Source organism: Ambystoma mexicanum, chromosome 5p (genome assembly GCF_040938575.1).
Source record: "Ambystoma mexicanum isolate Mex_15411 chromosome 5p, UKY_AmexF1_1, whole genome shotgun sequence".
NCBI classification, from domain to species: Eukaryota; Metazoa; Chordata; class Amphibia; order Caudata; family Ambystomatidae; genus Ambystoma; species Ambystoma mexicanum.
Genome location: NC_090930.1, coordinates 741,420,661 through 741,435,101, shown reverse-complemented (window position 1 = coordinate 741,435,101; position 14,441 = coordinate 741,420,661). Strand labels below are relative to the sequence as shown.

Genomic DNA, 14,441 nt, shown 5'->3' with positions numbered 1-14,441 from the left:
TGTTTTAATAGCAATGACGCTGCTGTGTCGCCCACTTTCATAGCATTATTCCCTGGGTGCATTTGAAAAAAGAAAGATTTTCCATGGATGACGCTCTTTAGCCACAATGAAACCCACCACTTTCTGTGGTGTGAAAGACCCATGGTGTAATGGTAGCACCCTGGAGGTTGAATCCAATAATTTGCATTCAAATCTCTGTAAGAGTTTACCATCAGTCAAACCTTTCCCTTATGGTTTATTGTGGATGTCTTCTTTGAAGAAAGGTATGATCCAACTAAAGTAAGTACATTCACGAATGGGCCCATGGTCGGTACAAACAGTATTTATACACCTCAGGCCTTTTGTGAATTAAGAAAAGTGTGTTCTTCGTTCTATTTTTCATCTCAAACTGATACCTTTATTTTACAAACATGTAAAGGCTGTTAAGACGCTTGATTAATATCATTGATTCTGAATGTGGTCGCTTTTCATAGGATTAACCCTTTAACAATTTTGAAAGAGAATGGCGATACAATAGAGCTGCTTTTCCCAAAATGGTATTATTAATGTTGTTGCTGCATCTTCAAGTAAAAAGAGAATCCATTGGGTCACAGATTGAGCATGTTTCTTAACATTGAGTTAAGTTTGAAAATTTCAAATCTTTTATGTATGTTTCCGATGCAGATCTGCCCATCGACTCAGAATGACCTCACTGTTCATACATTTAAAAAAAATGCATAAAGGTTAAAGTGCTAGGCACAAAAGTGGATTTTTATGAAAAGTTATGCCAGAGAGTGAGAGCGAAAATGAATACCCTACACCACTAACCTTCTGAATATTACTATCTTTGGCCTATAATTTAAGACAACAAGGAGACAAAGTGTGTTAGAGCAAGAGAGAGGTTCCACCGAGACTTGAACTCGGATCGCTGGATTCAAAGTCCAAAGTGCTAACCATTACACCATGGAACCCTTGTTGAGCAGAGCTTCATAAGGGCAATGAGAATATAGGGCACAGTCAAGATTTTTACTGACCTATAGTAACCGTTTACTGATATTATATCGAAGCAGCACTGTTGCTGTTGGATGCTGTGCAATCGCAAAGTATTGGCTTCATGTCTCATTTGGATCAAATTCTTCCTCTGGAGTCTAATGATATAGGAATATTACATATTTTCTCTGATGTGCTCTGTTTTTCCAGAATGAAGTGCATCATGCTACTGAATATGTGGGTTCCATGGTGTAATGGTTAGCACTCTGGACTCTGAATCCAGCGATGCGAGTTCAAGTCTCGGTGGGACCTTGGGGCTGCTTCTCTTTTAGAGTTGCCTTTCATTTGCAGATAGATATAACAGCAATAGCTTTGCTTTACAGCCCACTTTGATGGCAGTCTTCTTTGACCAAAGAATATTAATAGTTTCTGGGGATGACTCTCTTTTGCCACAAAGAAACTGCCCACTCTCATATCTCCAAAGCTCCAAGGTATAATGGCTATTAAACTGGCTTTTGATCTCAGCGATTTGCATTGAAAGCCCAGGAGGCCCCTAAAATCAGTTGAATTGTTTCCTGATAATTTAGAGTTTATTTCTTCTTTCGAGAAAGGTGTGATCCAAATAAAGTAAGTACATTTAAACAAGGGCACTTGATCAGTAAATGCACTACTTTCTAGAACTCATAACTCTTGTAAGTTATAAAAAGTTTGCTCTCCATACAGTTTGTCAACTCAAAGAATTACATTTTTTACACATTTAATAAGACCATCAAATTGCTTGAAACATAGGAATGATTGTGAAAGTGAATATGATTCACCAAAATAATTGTATAACATTTTTTAATGTTAATAAAATAGGGCTTTTTCCAATCTTTTCACATCAATGTTGTTTCTGCATGTTCCAGTGAGCAGAGAATCTACTGCACATAGTGTGTACATTTTTCTTTTCATAGAGTTAAGGTTGGACATTATTCATCTGTGGAAAATGTTTCTGAGAGATATCTGGGTGCCCACTCTGATTGACCTTAGGGATTGTACATTAACGATATGTAGTTGCATCACTTATTGGTATCAGGCACCAAAGTACATTTAAATGGAATGTCGTGCAGAGAGAGTCGACTGAACTTCTGAATATTAACTCTGTTGAATTGTAATTTGAGAAATTAGAAAATGGAGTGTAAGAGCAAGATAACGGTCCCACCGAGACTTGAACTCGGATCGTTGGATTCAAAGTCCAAAGTGCTAACCATTACACCATGGAACCCTTGCAAGATGCACCTGAGAGCGTTGAATCAGAAATGGCAATATAGAGCACATTTACAATTTTTACAGATTCATAGTCCCAATTGACTGATATCATACAAACACAGCGATGTTGTCGATTGACGTTGTGCTATAGCAATCTCTGTGCTTTATAGAGCATGTAGATCAAATTCTTCCTCTTGAGGCATATGATTAAGCAATATTAAATATTGTTTCTGACTGCCTCTGTTTTGGCATAATGAAGTTCAGCATTTGCGGAAGTATTTAGGTTCCATGGTCTAATGGTTAGTAGGCTGGACTCTGAATTTAGTAATCTGACATGTTATAGCTATATTTTGTTTTCCTTTGGGTGTATTGTCATTTTATGCACATAGATTTCCTAGCAGTGGCTGTGATGAATAGTTCAATTTGATAGCAGCTTCCTTTTGAGAATTTGAAAAAAAAAGAATTAAATAGTCTCTCTGGATGACTCTGCTTTGATTTCTATGTGCACATCCCTTTTGCGTTTCAGAGGGATTGACAAACATACACAACAGTGCTTGGAAGACCTCTTCCTCCCTCATGGCATGTAAAGCTAACCTCTCTCCTACCGTGTGTTTTTTTACTTTTTAACTTCCCCTTCCGAGTCATGATCATGTAACTGAATTTACATTTTTAGATTTTAACTGCAGTAGTTGCTTGTTTTTCATTTTTATTTTTTGTGTACGCATACATCCCTTTTTGTGGGGAGGGGGGAGTGATGTCTGTTTACTTATATTAGCTAATATAGGTCATTTTATGTCTGCTTACAATATGTGTCAGGATTTTTATGTCGTTTCCAATCAATGTCTAATATCAAGTGTTTTGCAGCAGTCATACAAAGGCACGTAACACCCCCAAAACACCTACATAAGTTAGAAATACTCCGGAAGAGTACTCAGTTTATGAAAAGGCGGTGAATCCCAAATAGAACTGTAAATGTAAGATAGCAAGCAGACCGTGCACCCCTGTTTGGAACTATGACCTGTGTGTTGCCCTCTATTAACAGAACAATGTAACTGCAGCCCATGTCACATAAAATAGAAAGTAGAGATTATGCAAATTAACTCCCAGAAGAGCCTGGTGTCACCCCAAAAGGTGTCATGCTTTTCACACCAAGAAACATCCACACATAGATCCCTGCGAACCTCAAAAACGTACAGGAAACCCTGTCCAGCGCTTTGCTCCCAGAGGAGATAAGGTTGAAAAACCACCCTATGTTAAAAGTGTCCATAATCCATGCCAGCTGCCCTGTCTATAGAACCTGGCCGTTCGTGGACGTTCGGGGCCTAGGGGCATGAGTGGAAGGGTTTAACCTGCCTGGGTTCTTGGGCATGGTTTCATCATGCCTCAGTTTACAATGGCACTCTGCCACTTTGTCAGGCTTTAAAGAAGCCTGACTCCTGCAGAGCAAAAGATCTGATTATTTCCTTACATGTTTTGTACGTAAGAATGCGGATGGTGCTCTGAGCCTCCTATGGTGGTTATTAAGCATGGTATACATACCATAGCATGTAACTGTGCCTACAAATGGAACATTTTGTTCATTTATTAGGGAGTTGTGAAAATGGCAAAATCAAATTGCCATTATTGACACAGACCAGCTGCCGCTGTCCGGACATTTTGTCGAAAGACATTTGGTCGACGTAATTTGGTCGAAAGCCAAATGGTCGATTTTTTTATTTATTTATATATATATTTTTTAGGTTGTAGTTTAGGGAAAAAAAGGGGTTTTTAGAAAAAAAGGGGGTTGGCGGGGACCCCCCCAACCCCCACCCCCCAAAAAAAAATGTGAAAATAAAAAACAAAAGCAATTCGACCATTTGGTTTTCGACCAAATGGTTTCGACCAATTGTCCTGTCGACAAATTTTTTTCGACGAAATGTCTGGCAACCCAGCTGCCGACTGTTGCTATTGACAGGAGTTCCAGGTGTATAAACTGAGTAGATCACCAGTTCAATTACCTGTGAACGCATTTTGAAGCTCATTCACAACCAGTTCATGCCCGTTCTCTCCATTTTGGCTTTCTGGCTGGCCGAGGGGCCCTTCAGTAATGTTCTTTGCTAACCATTACACCATGGGCCCCTTGCTGGTGCAACCTGACAGAGTTGTAACAGAAATGAGAATCGAGATCTCATGCATCATTTTAACAAACTCATATTCCTAGCCCACGGATATTATGCAAATGTGGAACTGTTTAGTTGGTTGTTGCGCAATAGCAAACTCTTTGCTTTACAGCTCATTTGGATAGGATTCTTCCTCTGGAGGCATAAGATAAAAGAATATTGCATACATTCTCTAAAAGGCGCTTTTTTTGCTGCAATGACGTTCATCATGTCACTAAGTATGTAGGTTCCATGGTGTAATGGTTAGCACTCTGGACTCTGAATCCAGCGATCCGAGTTCAAATCTCGGTGGGACCTTGGGAATTACTGTGTTTGTTTTCCTCTCAGTGTCTTGTTTTAATAGCAATGACGCTGCTGTGTCGCCCACTTTCATAGCATTATTCCCTGGGTGCATTTGAAAAAAGAAAGATTTTCCATGGATGACGCTCTTTAGCCACAATGAAACCCACCACTTTCTGTGGTGTGAAAGACCCATGGTGTAATGGTAGCACCCTGGAGGTTGAATCCAATAATTTGCATTCAAATCTCTGTAAGAGTTTACCATCAGTCGAACCTTTCCCTTATGGTTTATTGTGGATGTCTTCTTTGAAGAAAGGTATGATCCAACTAAAGTAAGTACATTCACGAATGGGCCCTTGGTCGGTACAAACAGTATTTATACACCTCAGGCCTTTTGTGAATTAAGAAAAGTGTGTTCTTCGTTCTATTTTTCATCTCAAACTGATACCTTCATTTTACAAACATGTAAAGACTGTTAAGACGCTTGATTAATATCATTGATTCTGAATGTGGTCGCTTTTCATAGGATTAACCCTTTAACAATTTTGAAAGAGAATGGCGATACAATAGAGCTGCTTTTCCCAAAATGGTATTATTAATGTTGTTGCTGCATCTTCAAGTAAAAAGAGAATCCATTGGGTCACAGATTGAGCATGTTTCTTAACATTGAGTTAAGTTTGAAAATTTCAAATCTTTTATGTATGTTTCCGATGCAGATCTGCCCATCGACTCAGAATGACCTCACTGTTCATACATTTAAAAAAAATGCATAAAGGTTAAGGTGCTAGGCACAAAAGTGGATTTTTATGAAAAGTTATGCCAGAGAGTGAGAGCGAAAATGAATACCCTACACCACTAACCTTATGAATATTACTATCTTTGGCCTATAATTTAAGACAACAAGGAGACAAAGTGTGTTAGAGCAAGAGAGAGGTTCCACCGAGACTTGAACTCGGATCGCTGGATTCAAAGTCCAAAGTGCTAACCATTACACCATGGAACCCTTGTTGAGCAGAGCTTCATAAGGGCAATGAGAATATAGGGCACAGTCAAGATTTTTACTGACCTATAGTAACCGTTTACTGATATTATATCGAAGCAGCACTGTTGCTGTTGGATGCTGTGCAATCGCAAAGTATTGGCTTCATGTCTCATTTGGATTAAATTCTTCCTCTGGAGTCTAATGATATAGGAATATTACATATTTTCTCTGATGTGCTCTGTTTTTCCAGAATGAAGTGCATCATGCTACTGAATATGTGGGTTCCATGGAGTAATGGTTAGCACTCTGGACTCTGAATCCAGCGATCCGAGTTCAAGTCTCGGTGGGACCTTGGGGCTGCTTCTCTTTTAGAGTTGCCTTTCATTTGCAGATAGATATAACAGCAATAGCTTTGCTTTACAGCCCACTTTGATGGCAGTCTTCTTTGACCAAAGAATATTAATAGTTTCTGGGTCTGGGGATGACTCTCTTTTGCCACAAAGAAACTGCCCACTCTCATATCTCCAAAGCTCCAAGGTATAATGGCTATTAAACTGGCTTTTGATCTCAGCGATTTGCATTGAAAGCCCAGGAGGCCTCTAAAATCAGTTGAATTGTTTCCTGATAATTTAGAGTTTATTTCTTCTTTCGAGAAAGGTGTGATCCAAATAAAGTAAGTACATTTAAACAAGGGCACTTGATCAGTAAATGCACTACTTTCTAGAACTCATAACTCTTGTAAGTTATAAAAAGTTTGCTCTCCATACAGTTTGTCAACTCAAAGAATTACATTTTTTACACATTTAATAAGACCATCAAATTGCTTGAAACATAGGAATGATTGTGAAAGTGAATATGATTCACCAAAATAATTGTATAACATTTTTTAATGTTAATAAAATAGGGCTTTTTCCAATCTTTTCACATCAATGTTGTTTCTGCATGTTCCAGTGAGCAGAGAATCTACTGCACATAGTGTGTACATTTTTCTTTTCATAGAGTTAAGGTTGGACATTATTCATCTGTGGAAAATGTTTCTGAGAGATATCTGGGTGCCCACTCTGATTGACCTTAGGGATTGTACATTAACGATATGTAGTTGCATCACTGTATTGGTATCAGGCACCAAAGTGCATTTAAATGTAATGTCGTGCAGAGAGAGAGAGAGTGTGAAAACGGCTACCTGAGTCGACTGAACTTCTGAATATTAACTCTGTTGAATTGTAATTTGAGAAATTAGAAAATGGAGTGTAAGAGCAAGATAACGGTTCCACCGAGACTTGAACTCGGATCGTTGGATTCAAAGTCCAAAGCGCTAACCATTACACCATGGAACCCCTGCAAGATGCACCTGAGAGCGTTGAATCAGAAATGGCAATATAGAGCACATTTACAATTTGAACAGATTCATAGTCCCAATTGACTGATATCATACAAACACAGCGATGTTGTCGATTGACGTTGTGCTATAGCAATCTCTGTGCTTTATAGAGCATGTAGATCAAATTCTTCCTCTTGAGGCATATGATTAAGCAATATTAAATATTGTTTCTGACTGCCTCTGTTTTGGCATAATGAAGTTCAGCATTTGCGGAAGTATTTAGGTTCCATGGTCTAATGGTTAGTAGGCTGGACTCTGAATTTAGTAATCTGACATGTTATAGCTATATTTTGTTTTCCTTTGGGTGTATTGTCATTTTATGCACATAGATTTCCTAGCAGTGGCTGTGATGAATAGTTCAATTTGATAGCAGCTTCCTTTTGAGAATTTGAAAAAAAAAGAATTAAATAGTCTCTCTGGATGACTCTGCTTTGATTTCTATGTGCACATCCCTTTTGCGTTTCAGAGGGATTGACCAACATACACAACAGTGCTTGGAAGACCTCTTCCTCCCTCATGGCATGTAAAGCTAACCTCTCTCCTACCGTGTGTTTTTTTACTTTTTAACTTCCCCTTCCGAGTCATGATCATGTAACTGAATTTACATTTTTAGATTTTAACTGCAGTAGTTGCTTGTTTTTCATTTTTATTTTTTGTGTACGCATACATCCCTTTTTGTGGGGAGGGGGGAGTGATGTCTGTTTACTTATATTAGCTAATATAGGTCATTTTATGTCCGCTTACAATATGTGTCAGGATTTTTTATGTCGTTTCCAATCAATGTCTAATATCAAGTGGTTTGCAGCAGTCAAAAAAAAGGCACGTAACACCCCCAAAACACCTACATAAGTTAGAAATACTCCGGAAGAGTACTCAGTTTATGAAAAGGCGGTGAATCCCAAATAGAACTGTAAATGTAAGCTAGCAAGCAGACCGTGCACCCCTGTTTGGAACTATGACCTGTGTGTTGCCCTCTATTAACAGAACAATGTAACTGCAGCCCATGTCACATAAAATAGAAAGTAGAGATTATGCAAATTAACTCCCAGAAGAGCCTGATGTCACCCCAAAAGGTGTCATGCTTTTCACACCAAGAAACATCCACACATAGATCCCTGCGAACCTCAAAAACGTACAGGAAACCCTGTCCAGCGCTTTGCTCCCAGAGGAGATAAGGTTGAAAAACCACCCTATGTTAAAAGTGTCCATAATCCATGCCAGCTGCCCTGTCTATAGAACCTGGCTGTTCGTGGCCATTCGGGGCCTAGGGGCATGAGTGGAAGGGTTTAACCTGCCTGGGTTCTTGGGCATGGTTTCATCATGCCTCAGTTTACAATGGCACTCTGCCACTTTGTCAGGCTTTAAAGAAGCCTGACTCCTGCAGAGCAAAAGATCTGATTATTTCCTTACATGTTTTGTACGTAAGAATGCGGATGGTGCTCTGAGCCTCCTATGGTGGTTATTAAGCATGGTATACATACCATAGCATGTAACTGTGCCTACAAATGGAACATTTTGTTCATTTATTAGGGAGTTGTGAAAATGGCAAAATCAAATTGCCATTATTGACACAGACCAGCTGCCGCTGTCCGGACATTTCGTCGAAAGACATTTGGTCGACGTAATTTGGTCGAAAGCCAAATGGTCGATTTTTTTATTTATTTATATATATATTTTTTAGGTTGTAGTTTACGGAAAAAAAGGGGTTTTTAGAAAAAAAGGGGGTTGGGGGGACCCCCCAAACCCCCCCAAAAAAAATGTGAAAATAAAAAACAAAGCAATTCGACCATTTGGTTTTCGACCAAATGGTTTCGACCAATTGTCCTGTCGACAAATTTTTTTCGACGAAATGTCTGGCAACCCAGCTGCCGACTGTTGCTATTGACAGGAGTTCCAGGTGTATAAACTGAGGAGATCACCAGTTCAATTACCTGTGAACGCATTTTGAAGCTCATTCACAACCAGTTCATGCCCGTTCTCTCCATTTTGGCTTTCTGGCTGGCCGAGGGGCCCTTCAGTAATGTTCTTTGCTAACCATTACACCATGGGCCCCTTGCTGGTGCAACCTGACAGAGTTGTAACAGAAATGAGAATCGAGATCTCATGCATCATTTTAACAAACTCATATTCCTAGCCCACGGATATTATGCAAATGTGGAACTGTTTAGTTGGTTGTTGCGCAATAGCAAACTCTTTGCTTTACAGCTCATTTGGATAGGATTCTTCCTCTGGAGGCATAAGATAAAAGAATATTGCATACATTCTCTAAAAGGCGCTTTTTTTGCTGCAATGACGTTCATCATGTCACTAAGTATGTAGGTTCCATGGTGTAATGGTTAGCACTCTGGACTCTGAATCCAGCGATCCGAGTTCAAATCTCGGTGGGACCTTGGGAATTACTGTGTTTGTTTTCCTCTCAGTGTCTTGTTTTAATAGCAATGACACTGCTGTGTCGCCCACTTTCATAGCATTATTCCCTGGGTGCATTTGAAAAAAGAAAGATTTTCCATGGATGACGCTCTTTAGCCACAATGAAACCCACCACTTTCTGTGGTGTGAAAGACCCATGGTGTAATGGTAGCACCCTGGAGGTTGAATCCAATAATTTGCATTCAAATCTCTGTAAGAGTTTACCATCAGTCGAACCTTTCCCTTATGGTTTATTGTGGATGTCTTCTTTGAAGAAAGGTATGATCCAACTAAAGTAAGTACATTCACGAATGGGCCCTTGGTCGGTACAAACAGTATTTATACACCTCAGGCCTTTTGTGAATTAAGAAAAGTGTGTTCTTCGTTCTATTTTTCATCTCAAACTGATACCTTTATTTTACAAACATGTAAAGGCTGTTAAGACGCTTGATTAATATCATTGATTCTGAATGTGGTCGCTTTTCATAGGATTAACCCTTTAACAATTTTGAAAGAGAATGGCGATACAATAGAGCTGCTTTTCCCAAAATGGTATTATTAATGTTGTTGCTGCATCTTCAAGTAAAAAGAGAATCCATTGGGTCACAGATTGAGCATGTTTCTTAACATTGAGTTAAGTTTGAAAATTTCAAATCTTTTATGTATGTTTCCGATGCAGATCTGCCCATCGACTCAGAATGACCTCACTGTTCATACATTTAAAAAAAATGCATAAAGGTTAAGGTGCTAGGCACAAAAGTGGATTTTTATGAAAAGTTATGCCAGAGAGTGAGAGCGAAAATGAATACCCTACACCACTAACCTTATGAATATTACTATCTTTGGCCTATAATTTAAGACAACAAGGAGACAAAGTGTGTTAGAGCAAGAGAGAGGTTCCACCGAGACTTGAACTCGGATCGCTGGATTCAAAGTCCAAAGTGCTAACCATTACACCATGGAACCCTTGTTGAGCAGAGCTTCATAAGGGCAATGAGAATATAGGGCACAGTCAAGATTTTTACTGACCTATAGTAACCGTTTACTGATATTATATCGAAGCAGCACTGTTGCTGTTGGATGCTGTGCAATCGCAAAGTATTGGCTTCATGTCTCATTTGGATCAAATTCTTCCTCTGGAGTCTAATGATATAGGAATATTACATATTTTCTCTGATGTGCTCTGTTTTTCCAGAATGAAGTGCATCATGCTACTGAATATGTGGGTTCCATGGTGTAATGGTTAGCACTCTGGACTCTGAATCCAGCGATGCGAGTTCAAGTCTCGGTGGGACCTTGGGGCTGCTTCTCTTTTAGAGTTGCCTTTCATTTGCAGATAGATATAACAGCAATAGCTTTGCTTTACAGCCCACTTTGATGGCAGTCTTCTTTGACCAAAGAATATTAATAGTTTCTGGGGATGACTCTCTTTTGCCACAAAGAAACTGCCCACTCTCATATCTCCAAAGCTCCAAGGTATAATGGCTATTAAACTGGCTTTTGATCTCAGCGATTTGCATTGAAAGCCCAGGAGGCCCCTAAAATCAGTTGAATTGTTTCCTGATAATTTAGAGTTTATTTCTTCTTTCGAGGAAGGTGTGATCCAAATAAAGTAAGTACATTTAAACAAGGGCACTTGATCAGTAAATGCACTACTTTCTAGAACTCATAACTCTTGTAAGTTATAAAAAGTTTGCTCTCCATACAGTTTGTCAACTCAAAGAATTACATTTTTTACACATTTAATAAGACCATCAAATTGCTTGAAACATAGGAATGATTGTGAAAGTGAATATGATTCACCAAAATAATTGTATAACATTTTTTAATGTTAATAAAATAGGGCTTTTTCCAATCTTTTCACATCAATGTTGTTTCTGCATGTTCCAGTGAGCAGAGAATCTACTGCACATAGTGTGTACATTTTTCTTTTCATAGAGTTAAGGTTGGACATTATTCATCTGTGGAAAATGTTTCTGAGAGATATCTGGGTGCCCACTCTGATTGACCTTAGGGATTGTACATTAACGATATGTAGTTGCATCACTGTATTGGTATCAGGCACCAAAGTGCATTTAAATGTAATGTCGTGCAGAGAGAGTCGACTGAACTTCTGAATATTAACTCTGTTGAATTGTAATTTGAGAAATTAGAAAATGGAGTGTAAGAGCAAGATAACGGTCCCACCGAGACTTGAACTCGGATCGTTGGATTCAAAGTCCGAAGTGCTAACCATTACACCATGGAACCCTTGCAAGATGCACCTGAGAGCGTTGAATCAGAAATGGCAATATAGAGCACATTTACAATTTTTACAGATTCATAGTCCCAATTGACTGATATCATACAAACACAGCGATGTTGTCGATTGACGTTGTGCTATAGCAATCTCTGTGCTTTATAGAGCATGTAGATCAAATTCTTCCTCTTGAGGCATATGATTAAGCAATATTAAATATTGTTTCTGACTGCCTCTGTTTTGGCATAATGAAGTTCAGCATTTGCGGAAGTATTTAGGTTCCATGGTCTAATGGTTAGTAGGCTGGACTCTGAATTTAGTAATCTGACATGTTATAGCTATATTTTGTTTTCCTTTGGGTGTATTGTCATTTTATGCACATAGATTTCCTAGCAGTGGCTGTGATGAATAGTTCAATTTGATAGCAGCTTCCTTTTGAGAATTTGAAAAAAAAAGAACTTCTGAATATTAACTCTGTTGAATTGTAATTTGAGAAATTAGAAAATGGAGTGACTCTGCTTTGATTTCTATGTGCACATCCCTTTTGCGTTTCAGAGGGATTGACCAACATACACAACAGTGCTTGGAAGACCTCTTCCTCCCTCATGGCATGTAAAGCTAACCTCTCTCCTACCGTGTGTTTTTTTACTTTTTAACTTCCCCTTCCGAGTCATGATCATGTAACTGAATTTACATTTTTAGATTTTACCTGCAGTAGTTGCTTGTTTTTCATTTTTATTTTTTGTGTACGCATACATCCCTTTTTGTGGGGAGGGGGGAGTGATGTCTGTTTACTTATATTAGCTAATATAGGTCATTTTATGTCCGCTTACAATATGTGTCAGGATTTTTTATGTCGTTTCCAATCAATGTCTAATATCAAGTGGTTTGCAGCAGTCATACAAAGGCACGTAACACCCCCAAAACACCTACATAAGTTAGAAATACTCCGGAAGAGTACTCAGTTTATGAAAAGGCGGTGAATCCCAAATAGAACTGTAAATGTAAGCTAGCAAGCAGACCGTGCACCCCTGTTTGGAACTATGACCTGTGTGTTGCCCTCTATTAACAGAACAATGTAACTGCAGCCCATGTCACATAAAATAGAAAGTAGAGATTATGCAAATTAACTCCCAGAAGAGCCTGGTGTCACCCCAAAAGGTGTCATGCTTTTCACACCAAGAAACATCCACACATAGATCCCTGCGAACCTCAAAAACGTACAGGAAACCCTGTCCAGCGCTTTGCTCCCAGAGGAGATAAGGTTGAAAAACCACCCTATGTTAAAAGTGTCCATAATCCATGCCAGCTGCCCTGTCTATAGAACCTGGCCGTTCGTGGACGTTCGGGGCCTAGGGGCATGAGTGGAAGGGTTTAACCTGCCTGGGTTCTTGGGCATGGTTTCATCATGCCTCAGTTTACAATGGCACTCTGCCACTTTGTCAGGCTTTAAAGAAGCCTGACTCCTGCAGAGCAAAAGATCTGATTATTTCCTTACATGTTTTGTACGTAAGAATGCGGATGGTGCTCTGAGCCTCCTATGGTGGTTATTAAGCATGGTATACATACCATAGCATGTAACTGTGCCTACAAATGGAACATTTTGTTCATTTATTAGGGAGTTGTGAAAATGGCAAAATCAAATTGCCATTATTGACACAGACCAGCTGCCGCTGTCCGGACATTTCGTCGAAAGACATTTCGTCGAAAGACATTTGGTCGACGTAATTTGGTCGAAAGCCAAATGGTCGATTTTTTTATTTATTTATATATATATTTTTTAGGTTGTAGTTTACGGAAAAAAAGGGGTTTTTAGAAAAAAAGGGGGTTGGGGGGACCCCCCAAACCCCCCCCCAAAAAAAATGTGAAAATAAAAAACAAAGCAATTCGACCATTTGGTTTTCGACCAAATGGTTTCGACCAATTGTCCTGTCGACAATTTTTTTTCGACGAAATGTCTGGCAACCCAGCTGCCGACTGTTGCTATTGACAGGAGTTCCAGGTGTATAAACTGAGGAGATCACCAGTTCAATTACCTGTGAACGCATTTTGAAGCTCATTCACAACCAGTTCATGCCCGTTCTCTCCATTTTGGCTTTCTGGCTGGCCGAGGGGCCCTTCAGTAATGTTCTTTGCTAACCATTACACCATGGGCCCCTTGCTGGTGCAACCTGACAGAGTTGTAACAGAAATGAGAATCGAGATCTCATGCATCATTTTAACAAACTCATATTCCTAGCCCACGGATATTATGCAAATGTGGAACTGTTTAGTTGGTTGTTGCGCAATAGCAAACTCTTTGCTTTACAGCTCATTTGGATAGGATTCTTCCTCTGGAGGCATAAGATAAAAGAATATTGCATACATTCTCTAAAAGGCGCTTTTTTTGCTGCAATGACGTTCATCATGTCACTAAGTATGTAGGTTCCATGGTGTAATGGTTAGCACTCTGGACTCTGAATCCAGCGATCCGAGTTCAAATCTCGGTGGGACCTTGGGAATTACTGTGTTTGTTTTCCTCTCAGTGTCTTGTTTTAATAGCAATGACACTGCTGTGTCGCCCACTTTCATGGCATTATTCCCTGGGTGCATTTGAAAAAAGAAAGATTTTCCATGGATGACGCTCTTTAGCCACAATGAAACCCACCACTTTCTGTGGTGTGAAAGACCCATGGTGTAATGGTAGCACCCTGGAGGTTGAATCCAATAATTTGCATTCAAATCTCTGTAAGAGTTTACCATCAGTCGAACCTTTCCCTTATGGTTTATTGTGGA

General features: G+C 39.3%; 12 non-coding genes across 12 annotated transcripts; 6 read left to right on the top strand and 6 right to left on the bottom strand.

Annotated features, from left to right (window-relative positions):
• Nucleotides 1-878: 878 nt before the first annotated feature.
• TRNAQ-UUG (transfer RNA glutamine (anticodon UUG)) lies at nucleotides 879-950 on the bottom strand. The gene has a single exon. It is a non-coding gene; the product is annotated as a tRNA-Gln (tRNA).
• A 259-nt stretch (nucleotides 951-1,209) lies between these two features.
• TRNAQ-CUG (transfer RNA glutamine (anticodon CUG)) lies at nucleotides 1,210-1,281 on the top strand. The gene has a single exon. It is a non-coding gene; the product is annotated as a tRNA-Gln (tRNA).
• An 880-nt stretch (nucleotides 1,282-2,161) lies between these two features.
• TRNAQ-UUG (transfer RNA glutamine (anticodon UUG)) lies at nucleotides 2,162-2,233 on the bottom strand. The gene has a single exon. It is a non-coding gene; the product is annotated as a tRNA-Gln (tRNA).
• A 2,368-nt stretch (nucleotides 2,234-4,601) lies between these two features.
• On the top strand, nucleotides 4,602-4,673 carry TRNAQ-CUG (transfer RNA glutamine (anticodon CUG)). The gene has a single exon. It is a non-coding gene; the product is annotated as a tRNA-Gln (tRNA).
• A 913-nt stretch (nucleotides 4,674-5,586) lies between these two features.
• TRNAQ-UUG (transfer RNA glutamine (anticodon UUG)) lies at nucleotides 5,587-5,658 on the bottom strand. Its single transcript has one exon. It is a non-coding gene; the product is annotated as a tRNA-Gln (tRNA).
• Nucleotides 5,659-5,917: 259 nt separating this feature from the next.
• TRNAQ-CUG (transfer RNA glutamine (anticodon CUG)) lies at nucleotides 5,918-5,989 on the top strand. The gene has a single exon. It is a non-coding gene; the product is annotated as a tRNA-Gln (tRNA).
• A 913-nt stretch (nucleotides 5,990-6,902) lies between these two features.
• Nucleotides 6,903-6,974, bottom strand: TRNAQ-UUG (transfer RNA glutamine (anticodon UUG)). Its single transcript has one exon. It is a non-coding gene; the product is annotated as a tRNA-Gln (tRNA).
• Nucleotides 6,975-9,336: 2,362 nt separating this feature from the next.
• TRNAQ-CUG (transfer RNA glutamine (anticodon CUG)) lies at nucleotides 9,337-9,408 on the top strand. Its single transcript has one exon. It is a non-coding gene; the product is annotated as a tRNA-Gln (tRNA).
• A 913-nt stretch (nucleotides 9,409-10,321) lies between these two features.
• TRNAQ-UUG (transfer RNA glutamine (anticodon UUG)) lies at nucleotides 10,322-10,393 on the bottom strand. Its single transcript has one exon. It is a non-coding gene; the product is annotated as a tRNA-Gln (tRNA).
• A 259-nt stretch (nucleotides 10,394-10,652) lies between these two features.
• On the top strand, nucleotides 10,653-10,724 carry TRNAQ-CUG (transfer RNA glutamine (anticodon CUG)). The gene has a single exon. It is a non-coding gene; the product is annotated as a tRNA-Gln (tRNA).
• An 881-nt stretch (nucleotides 10,725-11,605) lies between these two features.
• Nucleotides 11,606-11,677, bottom strand: TRNAQ-UUG (transfer RNA glutamine (anticodon UUG)). Its single transcript has one exon. It is a non-coding gene; the product is annotated as a tRNA-Gln (tRNA).
• A 2,412-nt stretch (nucleotides 11,678-14,089) lies between these two features.
• TRNAQ-CUG (transfer RNA glutamine (anticodon CUG)) lies at nucleotides 14,090-14,161 on the top strand. The gene has a single exon. It is a non-coding gene; the product is annotated as a tRNA-Gln (tRNA).
• The last annotated feature ends 280 nt before the right edge of the window (nucleotides 14,162-14,441 follow it).